This window comes from Sphaerodactylus townsendi, linkage group LG01 (assembly GCF_021028975.2).
Source record: "Sphaerodactylus townsendi isolate TG3544 linkage group LG01, MPM_Stown_v2.3, whole genome shotgun sequence".
Classification (NCBI taxonomy): domain Eukaryota; kingdom Metazoa; phylum Chordata; class Lepidosauria; order Squamata; family Sphaerodactylidae; genus Sphaerodactylus; species Sphaerodactylus townsendi.
The window spans coordinates 161,390,221-161,405,738 of NC_059425.1; positions in this window are offsets into that span (position 1 = coordinate 161,390,221).

Sequence of the window (15,518 nt, forward strand, 5' to 3'; positions counted from 1 at the left end):
CATCTGCATTACAAATGCAGTTTTTCCTCTGGCTCAGAATGCAAAAATAAGATTCCAAACATTGCAGGTCCAACAGACCATTTGGGAGGCACTGGCACAAAAGTTCCTGGACATTAAGCCTTTGCTCATATTTAAAGTCTGGTTGATTGCTGTGAACGGCAGTCAGACCACCCAAGAAAACAGCCTCTGGTTTGGTAAGTATTGTCTCAAATTAGGCTAATTCTCTTGATTGTTTCTTGCAAATATTTTATGAGGCAGCTATGCCCCATCCAACCTTGACTTGTTGTTGGATGTGCTGATTTTTTATTGGCAGGGGTTGCATTTCCAGGACTTTCCCCCATGGCTGGTGATGTGTACTGGGGTTTCAAGAGGATAACATCATAATAACCTGTATGCACAAAGCACCTCAAGTAGGATGTACCAGCTTGAATGAGCTGAGATCAAATTCTCAGCTGGAGCAGCAGAGATGAGCAACAACCTTGGAACAAGCTGCAAGTCAGGGTGGATTAAGAGGCTAGCTATATGCTTCATTTTCCTACCCTGGGTCTGCGTGATTTGTGTGTGCTTGTTGAGAACTCTGCGTGTACTTGCTGGATCATGCCTGGGTCTGCTTGATCTGTGTGTACTTGGTGGGAATTCATTTCCCTAGTGTTCAATTTAGATTAGGACCATGTTTTGTAGGGAGAAGGGACTTCTAAGCTGCTTTCCAAACCTGAAAGGGCTTTGTGAACGACCAGGTGGGTTGTTGGTAGATTCATAGGAGTAGATAAGCCACTTAAGGATTTCCTCAGTGGAATAAATAGCTATCCCCGCGGTGGGGGGGGTGGGGTTGGAAACAATGCAGGGGAACCAAAATAGGAAGCCCGGCATCCAGGAATCAAGTTCCTTTTGTGGAATTCACAAACACACATATTAATGGCCTTCAGAGGAACCCATACTTGACCCAAGGCCTGTATATCATGTATACCCTGGAGCGTTGTGTGGTTTCTGGGCTGTATGGCCGTGTTCTAGTAGCATTCTAGAACACAGCCATACAGCCCGGAAACCACGCAACACTCCAGTGATTCCTGGTGCGAAAGCCTTCGACAATACATGTATATCCTGTTCAGGATAAAGATGACAGGAGATTTGTTAATTCATCCGCCATTTCCTGGACGGTCTTTGTTCTAAGAGGTTCTGCTTGGGTTCTGGTGCCTATCTAGTTCTGTCCTCAAGGCACTAGGACCCAAGCAGAGCATTTTAGACAAAGACCGTCCAGAAACTGGTGGATGAATTAACAAATCTCCTGTCATTTTTATCCTGAACAGAGCATAGTTAGGCCCGAGTATAGTCAGGCCCAAAGTGAGCTATGATTCAACAAAAAGCAGCATATTATATTATACATTTAAGGCCTAGAACCATTAATTTGGAGTTAATTCGGGTAACCAGCTGGACATATTGATGCTGTCATCCTTACTTGATATCACTTTTTTTGGTACACTTGACATATATTAAGATCACTGACCGATTTGTCAGGACATTTACCAGAAAACAAAAGGAGAGATGGAAATCCAGACTAGTCCTCAAATGCATTAATTTATTGTAAATTGCTTAATGCTTTCAATTACTATTTTCCTTAGGGTCAAAGGTCTTCATCTATTCCCCCCCCCCCCCCCCCACCCCCCCCCCCCCCCCCCCCCCCCCCCCCCCCCCCCCCCCCCCCCCCCCCCCCCCCCCCCCCCCCCCCCCCCCCCCCCCACTACCACCACCACCACCACCACCACCCCCACCACCACCCCCACCACCCCCCCCACCACCCCCCCCACCCCCCCCCCCCCCCCCCCCCCCCCCCCCCACCCCGCCCCCTCCCCACCCCCCCCCCCCCCCACCCCCCCCCCCCCCCACCCCCCCACCCCCCCACCCCCCCCCCCCCCCACCCCCCCCCCCCCCCACCCCCCCCCCCCCCCACCCCCCCCCCCCCCCACCCCCCCCCCCCCCCACCCCCCCCCCCCCCCACCCCCCCCCCCCCCCACCCCCCCCCCCCCCCACCCCCCCCCCCCCCCACCCCCCCCCCCCCCCACCCCCCCCCCCCCCCACCCCCCCCCCCCCCCACCCCCCCCCCCCCCCACCCCCCCCCCCCCCCACCCCCCCCCCCCCCCACCCCCCCCCCCCCCCACCCCCCCCCCCCCCCACCCCCCCCCCCCCCCACCCCCCCCCCCCCCCACCCCCCCCCCCCCCCACCCCCCCCCCCCCCCACCCCCCCCCCCCCCCACCCCCCCCCCCCCCCACCCCCCCCCCCCCCCACCCCCCCCCCCCCCCACCCCCCCCCCCCCCCACCCCCCCCCCCCCCCACCCCCCCCCCCCCCCACCCCCCCCCCCCCCCACCCCCCCCCCCCCCCACCCCCCCCCCCCCCCACCCCCCCCCCCCCCCACCCCCCCCCCCCCCCACCCCCCCCCCCCCCCACCCCCCCCCCCCCCCACCCCCCCCCCCCCCCACCCCCCCCCCCCCCCACCCCCCCCCCCCCCCACCCCCCCCCCCCCCCACCCCCCCCCCCCCCCACCCCCCCCCCCCCCCACCCCCCCCCCCCCCCACCCCCCCCCCCCCCCACCCCCCCCCCCCCCCACCCCCCCCCCCCCCCACCCCCCCCCCCCCCCACCCCCCCCCCCCCCCACCCCCCCCCCCCCCCACCCCCCCCCCCCCCCACCCCCCCCCCCCCCCACCCCCCCCCCCCCCCACCCCCCCCCCCCCCCACCCCCCCCCCCCCCCACCCCCCCCCCCCCCCACCCCCCCCCCCCCCCACCCCCCCCCCCCCCCACCCCCCCCCCCCCCCACCCCCCCCCCCCCCCACCCCCCCCCCCCCCCACCCCCCCCCCCCCCCACCCCCCCCCCCCCCCACCCCCCCCCCCCCCCACCCCCCCCCCCCCCCACCCCCCCCCCCCCCCACCCCCCCCCCCCCCCACCCCCCCCCCCCCCCACCCCCCCCCCCCCCCACCCCCCCCCCCCCCCACCCCCCCCCCCCCCCACCCCCCCCCCCCCCCACCCCCCCCCCCCCCCACCCCCCCCCCCCCCCACCCCCCCCCCCCCCCACCCCCCCCCCCCCCCACCCCCCCCCCCCCCCACCCCCCCCCCCCCCCACCCCCCCCCCCCCCCACCCCCCCCCCCCCCCACCCCCCCCCCCCCCCACCCCCCCCCCCCCCCACCCCCCCCCCCCCCCACCCCCCCCCCCCCCCACCCCCCCCCCCCCCCACCCCCCCCCCCCCCCACCCCCCCCCCCCCCCACCCCCCCCCCCCCCCACCCCCCCCCCCCCCCACCCCCCCCCCCCCCCACCCCCCCCCCCCCCCACCCCCCCCCCCCCCCACCCCCCCCCCCCCCCACCCCCCCCCCCCCCCACCCCCCCCCCCCCCCACCCCCCCCCCCCCCCACCCCCCCCCCCCCCCACCCCCCCCCCCCCCCACCCCCCCCCCCCCCCACCCCCCCCCCCCCCCACCCCCCCCCCCCCCCACCCCCCCCCCCCCCCACCCCCCCCCCCCCCCACCCCCCCCCCCCCCCACCCCCCCCCCCCCCCACCCCCCCCCCCCCCCACCCCCCCCCCCCCCCACCCCCCCCCCCCCCCACCCCCCCCCCCCCCCACCCCCCCCCCCCCCCACCCCCCCCCCCCCCCACCCCCCCCCCCCCCCACCCCCCCCCCCCCCCACCCCCCCCCCCCCCCACCCCCCCCCCCCCCCACCCCCCCCCCCCCCCACCCCCCCCCCCCCCCACCCCCCCCCCCCCCCACCCCCCCCCCCCCCCACCCCCCCCCCCCCCCACCCCCCCCCCCCCCCACCCCCCCCCCCCCCCACCCCCCCCCCCCCCCACCCCCCCCCCCCCCCACCCCCCCCCCCCCCCACCCCCCCCCCCCCCCACCCCCCCCCCCCCCCACCCCCCCCCCCCCCCACCCCCCCCCCCCCCCACCCCCCCCCCCCCCCACCCCCCCCCCCCCCCACCCCCCCCCCCCCCCACCCCCCCCCCCCCCCACCCCCCCCCCCCCCCACCCCCCCCCCCCCCCACCCCCCCCCCCCCCCACCCCCCCCCCCCCCCACCCCCCCCCCCCCCCACCCCCCCCCCCCCCCACCCCCCCCCCCCCCCACCCCCCCCCCCCCCCACCCCCCCCCCCCCCCACCCCCCCCCCCCCCCACCCCCCCCCCCCCCCACCCCCCCCCCCCCCCACCCCCCCCCCCCCCCACCCCCCCCCCCCCCCACCCCCCCCCCCCCCCACCCCCCCCCCCCCCCACCCCCCCCCCCCCCCACCCCCCCCCCCCCCCACCCCCCCCCCCCCCCACCCCCCCCCCCCCCCACCCCCCCCCCCCCCCACCCCCCCCCCCCCCCACCCCCCCCCCCCCCCACCCCCCCCCCCCCCCACCCCCCCCCCCCCCCACCCCCCCCCCCCCCCACCCCCCCCCCCCCCCACCCCCCCCCCCCCCCACCCCCCCCCCCCCCCACCCCCCCCCCCCCCCACCCCCCCCCCCCCCCACCCCCCCCCCCCCCCACCCCCCCCCCCCCCCACCCCCCCCCCCCCCCACCCCCCCCCCCCCCCACCCCCCCCCCCCCCCACCCCCCCCCCCCCCCACCCCCCCCCCCCCCCCCCCCCCCCCCCCCCCACCCCCCCCCCCCCCCACCCCCCCCAACCACTTTTTATATGCCATTAAAGGTATTGTATTTGTATTTGTATTTGAATTGGTTGGTCATGGGAAATGCCAACTCTAGCTTAGATCTCACCTAGAATTTCCACGAGCAAAAGGAGGGGGCAATGTTTGCTAATCCCCCTATGGCACCTCAAAATGTCCCCCTCAGCGCTGCTCCTGGGGGACAGAAGCGATTGGTGAGAGGGAATTACACTTCTCCCATGGAAAGGTAAAAAATGGCAAAACGTGTCCTCCTCCTTAGATCCAGAAAATCTAGGAAGGCTTTCTGCCTATGCAATACAACTTTCTTGCCTCTCCCATCCTTTGCAGTCCCAAATGCCTCCCAGAAGGCAACTCCTGATGGTTTAGGGGCCTACTAGGATTACCATTTGGGGGTACTTGGGGTTGCAGCTGGAGGAGGCAAGATGATAAAGTTGCACTTCACAGGTAAGAAGCCTAAGGTTTTCAATTTGTGGAAATGCTCTAGTGGACCCAAGCCATTGTTATCCTACACATTATATTAAATAGTGACTTGCTCATTGACTCTGGTGTTTACCAAGCAAGCTAGGAAAGTATAGATTTGTGTAACAAACCCAAAGGCCTCATTAACAATTCATGCTTCATCTAGGGTTCAGTAACAAGGGGAGGAGAGGGGAGGCAGGTTTTTCAGCCCTGCTGAGAAACTTTTCATTGTTTATTATGGAAACTATTAACATTCAATTCACACAAAATGACAGAAAAAATACAATCCTTGAAGAACTGATCATAAATGTAAGTCAAGATAAACAACGGTCCTTCATGCTCTAAAGAATGAAAAATATTTTTTTTGTGGTGGGGGGGATATTCACATATGGCAATGATTTCCTTAAAAATTCTTCAGTATGTAACAAAGGACAGACACTGCATTTTGACACTGTACATAGAAATCAAATCAATCATTCTGGTAATGCTGTATTATAGGCCCAGTTCAAGCAGTAGAAGATTATGGAATGTTGAATTTATTCCTTTCTCTTTGTTACTTTCAGTTTTTGATCCTGTCAGACATATAAGCAAGAAAGGTCAATTAGTATTTATTGAGTGTTTAACAGTTAACTAAAAACTGTTCAAAGAATAACATAGGGAGGTCCCTGACAGAATGCATGTATCTCACTTTAAGTTACAGTTTAAGGCTGCAGTCCTATATCTATATAGATATATATATATATAATGGAAGATAGACAGTGGCATGTAGTGATCATGCAATGGAAGATAGACAGACAGTGTCATGCAGTGGTTAGAGTGTTGGATGTGGGAGGTCTGAGCTCAGATCCGCAATCTGCCATGGAAGCTGGCTGAGTGAATTTGGGCCAATTTCTGTCTCTCTGTCTCTTTCTGTCTAACCTATCACAGAGGGCTGTTATGACAATAAAAATGGGGAAGGGGGAGCTCCTTGAAAGAAGGGCTGTATAAAACTGTCATGTATTATTTGTATATATACACATTAATCAAGTGGACTGGCCACAGGTAAAGTCCATTTTGAGTGGGCCAAACCAATGGTCAGAATATCTCAGCCATGTCACTGGAAAATGCCCAGTTGTCACTCCTTTTCTTTTGACAGATGGTAACAAATTGCCACTTGGTTCCTCATTGTGAAGGCCTGTCCCCGTCTCCTCATGACAGGTTGACAAGTGGTATGGCTATTCATGGAGCCTCTTTGGGCCAGATGTACATTGAAATGCCTCAAGGGATGTTTTCTAAGTGTTCCTATTCTGTATGAGATTTCCTAAATTTGTTGTTTCAACAAACTTCATTTGATTAAGATCTGAATTTGCTTGCTCTTCAGCTAATAAAAGATTGTACATGGAAAGTTGCTTACACTGGGACATATGTGAGGGATCTCAAAATGGTGTCAATGTTGATTTCATACACTGAAGGAAACAATGCTTTCCATATGTCGGGGGGGGGGATGTTCTCTTTTAACAATTGTTTAAGTGTAAAGCAGGATCTGCTGCTTAATGAAACATGCTGAAAAGGCATCACAGCTACAGGAATAGGTCTGCTTTGTTCATCTGTGAGTGTTAATAAAATGTAATCTGACAGGATATGTTATCCAGACATATCCTTGTGCACCTACAGAAATTGACAGAATGGGTATTTAAAATGTAATCAGTGTAATATATACAGTGTTCCACATTCTTATATTGAACAGAAAGCATACACATTGATACAACTGATTTTTCTTTTAAAAAAATCAAGTTAATAGACACTTCCTTTTCAGTTTGCCCCCTGCAATTTACATAAAAACACTTGGATGTGAGCTGAATTGGTGGATATTTAAGTATGCCTACTGGGAAACATAGGTCTCTTGAAGTAATACCAGAGAGCAATAGCTGAGAGAAAATAATAGCTATGGAAACAGTACTAGAGTTGGGTTCAAAGTAATAATGCTTCCCACAATATTTTGAGCCTGGACAAAACAAGGTAGAGGGAAAATTTATTTATTGGAATAAGTGATACTTAGACATCAAGTCCAACAATTGAAGTTAGGCATCTAAGTGCTAATTTTACCTCTTGAAATCTTCTCTAGAACAGACAGTAAATTGTCTCGAGTAGGTGGCAGGATAGAGAGATAATGGTACATCTCCCAGGCTGTCGAACTAGCACATTAGGGATAGAAAAACACCCAGAATTGCTTTTAAAAGTTTCAAAAGTATTTCATAATCTACTTTTAAATCCTAAGCATTTTTCTGTTTCTAAGAATGCATGAAGCACGTCTTCTATGCAGCATAAATAATTCTCACAATATAGTTGCTGTTATTAACACAATGTTGAATTAGGTAAGTGATAGGGCTTTTATGCAAATACACCCAGTTAAGAATCAGCCACTTCATTGTTGGGGAGGAATATTAGAAGTTTCATCAGTAATTTGGAACTGACATGTTCCATGTTCCAGAAATAACCACGAAGGCAATCTCTATATGCAAATACAGGCTATTAATTTCAGTAGCCAAGCTGAAATCCAAATGAGAAAAAAATGATTTTCGAAATGAAGTAATTTGATAGCCATTAGTCTCATTAGAGTGTCTCTTTAAAGTTTAATCATTCAAAAACACACAGAGTACTAATAAATGATTACATTAAAGGTTCCCTCCTTGTAATTTGAAGATCTTTAGCATCAAATATAATCCTGTATGAGAACAGAGCGTCCTTTTAATCCTGAGGAAAAAATTCTGGTTCACTCCTGTTAGCTTGTATTAGTTGATACACGCAAGCTGATAATTTCTTTCCAAATGGTTTCTCCCAAATCCTAATGTATGGAATTACATGAAGTAGGGTACAGTGACTTTGTGGTTACCAGGGCACTGGGGCTATGGAGAGGATTGGAAGATGAGAGTGATGCTGGTGGAAAACTAAGGAATTAATCAGGCAGAGCACTCCAGTAGCCATCACGCAACTCACTTGAGTGATTTGTATAAATTGTGCTATTGGATCTGGCCTGGCACTGGTGGCCACCATGTTGCAACTTGGCCAAACGTTTCCCAGCGTGAGGCTGCCAGGGTAGGGAAGGAAGGAAAGCTGAGAGCCAGAGTGTGGTGCAGTGGACAGCGTGTCAAACAGGATCTGGGCAACCCGGTTTCAAATCTCTACTAAGCCAGGAAAACTTCCTGGGTGACTTTGGGCCAGTCACTTTTTCCCAGGCTCATTTACCTCACAGAGTTGCTGTAAGGATAAAATGGAGAAAAGGAGAATGATGTGAGCTGGTTAGATGCCCAGTGAGGAGAAAGGTGGGTTATAAATGAAGTAAATAAATAATAAATCATCGAAGGCTTTCATGGCCGGAATCACTTGGGTGCTGTGTGGTTTCCGGGCTGCATGGCCGTGTTCTAGCAGCATTCTCTCCTGACGTTTCGCTTCCATCTGTGGCTGGCATCTTCAGAGGATCCTCTGAAGATGCCAGCCACAGATGCAGGCGAAACGTCAGGAGAGAATGCTGCTAGAACACGGCCATACAGCCCGGAAACCACACAGCACCCAAATAATAAATCAGTCAGGAGGCCGATAAACGAATGGTTGGTTGATGAGTGGGAAACAGGAAGTAGAAATAGTGGGCCAGAATACAGAAGAAAGGGATACAGGTAACAATGAAGTTCTTGAGGGTTTGCCATTTGTTAATTATACTGTTTTGAATCTACTAGAGACCATATTAGCCTGTTACTCCTTTCTTCTTTGTTTCTCTATATAGCTGTGTTATTTTTAGGTTTCTTGATTCCTCATTTGACATATCCCTGTATTTAGCTGAAGGACCAGGCCAGCCCTAATTCTGGCCTGCAGAACCATCCTCCATGAGGCTTTTTGTTGATATCAGTGACTATTCCCTGTATTTCTGGCAATATCCATGACATTTTGTTAAGGGAATTTCAGTGTGAGAAGAGTTGAATCATTTGATCTCTCATATGTTGCCTGAAATAGTTTAGTTGAGGAAACATTCTCTCTCTCTCTCTCTCTCTCTCTCTCTCTCTCTTTATTTATTTACTGCTCCCAAACAAAGTTTTGGTCCGCCCCCCCTTCACAATCTGGATTGGGCAGTAAGTATTCAGGGATAATTCAAAGATAACCCAAATTCAGGGCTCCTGCTAAATTCTAACTGTGAAAAAATAGTCTTGTGAGATTGGGAAGAAAGAAAATCAACATGTAATAAGTTAAAGATAGTAAGCACATGATTGGATCCTGTCTGAAATTTCTGTGCCCCTAAGGCATTAATGCATGTTCCCTATTTCTCAGAAACAGCATTGCAAGAGATATGTCAGGCTGTAGTGGGAACAGGGAGGCAGGGAAGTTGCACTTCCATAGTTAGAAGACTTTTGTAGTATGCTTAAACTGATGCTCTGTTGAGGGTTGAGTCTAGGTTGAGCCTGAAATTTGGCAACAAGAGAAGGAGGATGATACAAGAAAGTGAAAAATAAAAAGAGAAAAGGCTTTCAAGTGGGAATCCAAAATGATAATGCTTTCAGCTAGGATGGTAGGCCTTGCTGGTGGTATCAGCTTGCAAAAATATTGTAATGAAGCGGCATGCCCACACAACATGCCCAGCACAGTTTTGATGCCATCTGCAATACCGACTGGCCATACGCAAATGTGTATGTTAAATGCTGGCCACAGGTTGCAAACCTGCGCTATAAACCAATGTCCTTCAAAATGTTCTACTGTTAACAGCCTTGCTCTGGTCTTCCAAACTGAGGGCCAGGGCTTCCTCTATATAGTTGATTCCTCTATTGAGCTGGGTCTTCCACATGTTACATGTTCCCCCTTACGCTAACTATAAGGTGGATTCTGATGTGATCCATTCATGAATTTTGGTATTTCAGGGATGCCGTACAATCTGTTCATAGGGAGCAGAATTCAAGAGAACAACCGTTCTCGGATGGCTTTGAATTGCCACAAATAAGTTACAAATTAGCTTCAAGGTTCTTGAAAAAGCAACACAAATCTTCATTAGGAGAGTAATGAGCATTAATGCACTGTAACTAAAATGGTCTGCTTCCTTTTCTTGTTAGAATCAGGATGATAGATGGAAAGCATTTCCACTTTGTGATTGCCACTGCGGTGGTAATGGGCATGGCAAATAAATACACAATTGAAGCAAATGAAAGAACAAGAGCACATGGCAATGATTTCACAAATTACATCCTCCTTCCCCACAGCCCCGACCTAGCCTACTTCCTCTGTGCACCAGTTCTAAAGATTATTTTGTAGCTGTTAAGTGACTGAAAAATTATAACTTGCTTTTGTGCAGGAATGTTTTTGGTTTCTATAGTCAGTTCTAGCAGACAAAGCTTTTTTGTGATGCCTTTATTACTTCCTCACTTTAAAAGGTCATGTTTCTAACAGCTGCAAACAGTATACTACAAACTGTGAGATTTCACATACTATAGAAAGTATTAAGATCTCCCTTCGTAGGACATGGTGGCAATGAATATTAGAATACACCTTTCTTCCCACATGCAATTCAAGGCAACAGTGCTCATAATACCTAGGAAGTCTGACCAGCTTCCTGTCATCCTTCTTCCAAGGAGTTTAGAGAGGTGAATCAGCTCATCTATTGGTGCTATTAGCCATGATCAGTGGTGGGATTCGGCAGGTTCGCACCACTTCGGTAGAACTGGATGTTAAAATGGTGCTTGTTAAACAACCAGTTGTTAAATTATTTGAATCCCACCAACGGAACCGTTTGTTAAATTATTTGAATCTCACCACTGGCCATGATGGCTAAATGTTCAGAGGTAATGGTGTACAAAATATTTTTCTGAGGCAGCAGCCACTGGGTCCATGCCTGGTTCCTCACTTGGGAGCCAGAGTTGATAATTCTGCTACTTTTTCACTTTAGTCCTCTTTAAGAACAATGCATCGACTCTCACAAGATCCCTTCCTCTCAAGCCAGTTTGGCTACCAGTTTGGTTGCTCTACCATATCTTTGTGAGAGTAGAGGAACAGAGGCAGTGGAATGCACAGCTTGCTGCTGAGACTAAGGAAAAATAAGACCACCAGTTCCTACACAGGGTAGCAGGTGGGCAGGCCAGAGGCAGAGAGGAAGAGAGGTGGGAGGCTAGCTGGTTGGCTGATGACAGAAAGATGGCAAGTGGTGGACAGAACTGACATTGGCCACACCCAACAGTTCCTCTAACCACAGTAGGGAATTGCGCAGAAGTTCCCTACCTCTTCTTGGAAGTGAGCGGCCAGCCAGAGCGCCCTCTGCCAGCAGCGGCCTGACTTGCGCAGCACCAATATGGTGTCCATATGGCCGCACAGCTTACAGGTAACATTGACCCAACCGAATACCTGCCATCATGGCATCCTTAAAGAGCTATCTGTTCAGAGGCAGCATTACACACCAGATGTTAGGAGGGAACATCATGCAACAGCTGTTGTCTGCATGCACAGCTTGTGGATTTTCCATAGGCATTTGCTGGTTCCTGTAGATAACAGGATGCTATAGTAGATAGATTAATCTTATACAATGAGGTTCTTATTAAATTTCTTTCTAAGTCTCAAAAGTACCTTATTGAAATATTACTGCGTTTACAAACACATATGCACATCTATAGACATGTATCTAGGTAAAAGGCAGATTTGGTTGATGGCTGTATGGAAAATAACAACCATTTCTGTAATTGCCGGGAATAAATGAATGGAACAGCTTCAGTGAATTTAGGAATTCACAATTCAACAAAAAGGAAAGCCTGACAATGTAATCTTGTTTTATCATAATTGTTAACGATCATACTATATTTTTTCTTTTTTATAACTGTAACCATCTAATCGTTTTATTTTCTTTTAATTAATAATAAAGTTTATATCTAAAATTAAAAGCAAAAAACAAAAAGGAAAGCCAATCTGCAGACTGCTTCCTACATTTAAGGAACATCTTGGGGTTCTCGAAATGCAAGGAGTTGTTTAGATAAAATGAGGTTTATATAACTTCTTTCTTCAATATGTTCTCTTCTATGGCTATAACAAAACATTTCTGTGTTGTGTACTTGAACAAGGCTCAAGCAAAAGGTTATATTCAGAAACAAAGGCAAAGTGGCTTTTTGACACAGTTTTTTGCTTTCTGTTTCCATGAACAGATATAAATTTCATAAGCTTTCCTGATCCATGACGTTGTCTTCCTGGGGAAAAGAAAATCCTTTAAAGTTGAATTTCTGCTGTTCTCTGAGAGGTTAAGGCTTCTACAGTAGCAATCAATTTTTGTCTATTTTTATTTTCCTCTTTAGATATCAGGCAAGACTCATGGTGGGACCAGTGAGTGAATGGCAGTGGCGGAGCGCCCTGGGGAAGGGGGGTGCATCTTGCACCCGGAGCATGCCTGGAGGGGCAGAAAATCGCCCCATGGCCCCTCCTCCTTTCCCCCGTCCCCATGCAGCTCCCCCACGCCGCCCCCTCATGGCACACACCCCTGCCCCCCTTCCCACATTTACCTACGTTCCTTTTCTTTTTTAGTACTTTTTGAGGCTGAAAAAAGCGGCCTATTTACAATTCAGGCTAAAAATTGCCTGAGGAACTACAGTTTGCAGGAGACTTTGGGGATTACAAGGTCTCCTGGGAAGTACAGTTCGTCAGGCAGTTTTTCCCCTGAACTGTGAAGAGGCCGGTTTTTTTCAGCCTCCAAAAGTACTAGAAATAGAAAAGGAACGTAGGTAAGTGTGGGCAGGGATGTGGGGTGTGTGTGCTGTGGGGGGGGCGCCGCCATGGGGGGGGCAGGAGGCATCACAGGTGGGCATGGGGGCATTAAAAACACACTGCGCACTGGGTGCAGTTTGGCCCAGCTACACCTTTGGTGAATGGCCTCAGCAAATTCACTGGAACAAAGGCACGTAAGGGTTATATTATTCAGTCTTCATATCAACTGTTGAGTTGTAGCAAGAATGTCAGACAAACAATTGGTTCAACAAAATCTAGGATGATAGCTGTACTCCACAAGTGATGATATTTCAAGATCCACCCATCTGACCTGCCTAAAGATTTGCGCCTCGTTCAGGGCGGTTTTTTCAAGATTATGTTCACCCTGAAGTGATCCTTTAATTTATTTTTTTTAAAAAAACCTCTTAACTATTGTGACTGTTAGCATGGCAGGGTGTTTAAAAGGATGTCATGGATAGCTTCAGGGAGTTATTTATTTAATAATTATTTATACATAAATAATTGTAAATAAATAATTTTTGAATCTTAAAAGAACTGTCTCCACTTAGCAGATACATTTCTGATGCCAACTGGTCATAAACATTTAAAAAAATACATAGAAAGCAGTTCTAAGCAATCCATACAGAAGTAAATCCCTTTTTATTTAACGTGGCTTAGTTCCAGGAAAGGGTTCTGTGGACTGCAGCCACAGTCATTTGGGTTTACTGAGTGGTGCCGTTTCCGCACAGCCACGATTGGGGTTGGGTCAGCGTATACAATGCCGACTCAACCCCCCTGGGACCGTTCGCAAAAGGGGGGGAGGGCGCCTTCGAGCTGCTGCCGTTCGCACGGCAGTGTCTCGAAGCCGCCGTTTTCCAAAAACCTCGCTGGGGAAGCGAGGGTGGAAAATGGCGGCTTCGCGCTGCTTGGGCGGCGCGGCAGCGAAGCAGCTGCGCCCCCTGTGCAAACGGCTCCCTGGGGATGGCATTTTTGCCATCCCCAGGGCGCCGTATATGGCCCGTGTGGAAAGGGCCTGGGTTTGTTGGTTATGTCTGTTTGATGGCAATAGGTAGTCATGATCCCTAAGCACAGGACCTGGGGCAGCTGCCTCTGTTGCCCAGTTGCTATGACTGCCCCTACAAGCAGAGTCATATGCCTAGACCAAATGGAAGTCCACAGAATTTCATGATCAAGAGCCAATGCTCTGTAAAGCTCATTGCCCTTTGCTGAAGCAGAATAAATTATGTCAATTTAGGCAACCTAAGCAAATTTGGTGGATTTCCAGAATTTGGACATCATTTGCAAGTTCCCAAGAGTACATATTCAATGGGGTTGCTCATGAAAACAGCTGAAAAAAGTCTCTGGTCCTAAATATGGTGCCTGTACATGGCAGTCTGGAGAGTGTCACAGCAGTGATTACAAATTGATTCATTATGACCTTCAGTGGTTACTCATTTGTTTCCATGGCAAATGCAAAGTGCTGATTTTGACCTTCAAAGTTCTTAATGGCTTCAATCTGGGACATCTCAGACAATAGTGTTAAGACTGTCTTCCTCTAGAAATAAGGCTGTTTTGGTAGTAGCACTCCTGGGAAGGGAACCAGTGATCCATTGTAGTGTAACAGATGTCAAGTGTCTTTTACACTCAATTGTTTGTGGATGATCAGCAGATGTTTCTTTAGGGTCTTGAAAATGCTTTTTAAATGGTCCATTACATTTTGAGAATCCTACCGGCAAGAACACACCACCCAGCCAGAATACAGCTAAGGTCAGTATTATGTGAAAAAGTTTGGGAGGGACAAAGAAAAAAGCAATCCAAGGTTACGGAGGGAAACAAGACACTCAGAAGAATGGCCAAAATTGGCCACCAGCTTCAGGATAATTGTGGGCATTCCAGGGCAAAAAAATGAAAGCAATTGGAATATTCTGGCCCAGGCAGAGGCGTAGCTAGGGAAAATGGAGCCCGGTTCAAAATCTGAGTTTTGCTGCCCCCCATGTTCATTTGAGTTTTTTTTAGGGTTTTTCAGTTTTAAGCCTGCAGGGGGCGTAGTTTTTAGGCTAGCAGCATCAAAATTTCAGGGTGTCTTTAAGAGACTACCCTGATGATACCATTTTGCATCCCCCACTTGATGAGATTTGTTGTACCCAGGGACAGAGATTACCCCCTTGTCCCTAGTGGAGTTAATCATTAATAACCGGTTCTCCGAACTGAGAAAATTTTAGTAACTGGTTCTACCGAATAGGTGCGAATAGGCTGCATCCCACCTCTGGTTCTAACCATACATTTTTAACTATCCCCAGAGCTTCTCACAGCTTGAGGAAATGGGGTGCTCCTACCTGAGTAAGCTAGGCCTAATTTATAGTATTCTGCTAGAATCTCATCACCAGGATTTCTGTGAACCTTCCCCTGAACTTTCCGCATTCTAACAGTCTATGAATTTTGTCTTGAGTACATCTATTGCTTATTCTAATTTTTGCTTACAGTTTTTCCAAGCCAGTGGCTGACATAGAGAATGTGAGCATGGAAGGACAAAATGGGGAATTTCAGCTGAAGCTTTTATTGAGGAGCTGTTTGCTCGGAGTCAACTCGGAATCGCATGAAAGGACAACATTGGCTTGGCAAACAGGATGATTCACCAAGCACTTGCTTTTCATGGCAACGTTTCATGCAGTGTCACTTCATTCGTTCGTGTCACTTCACTCACTGAGAATCTAATGGA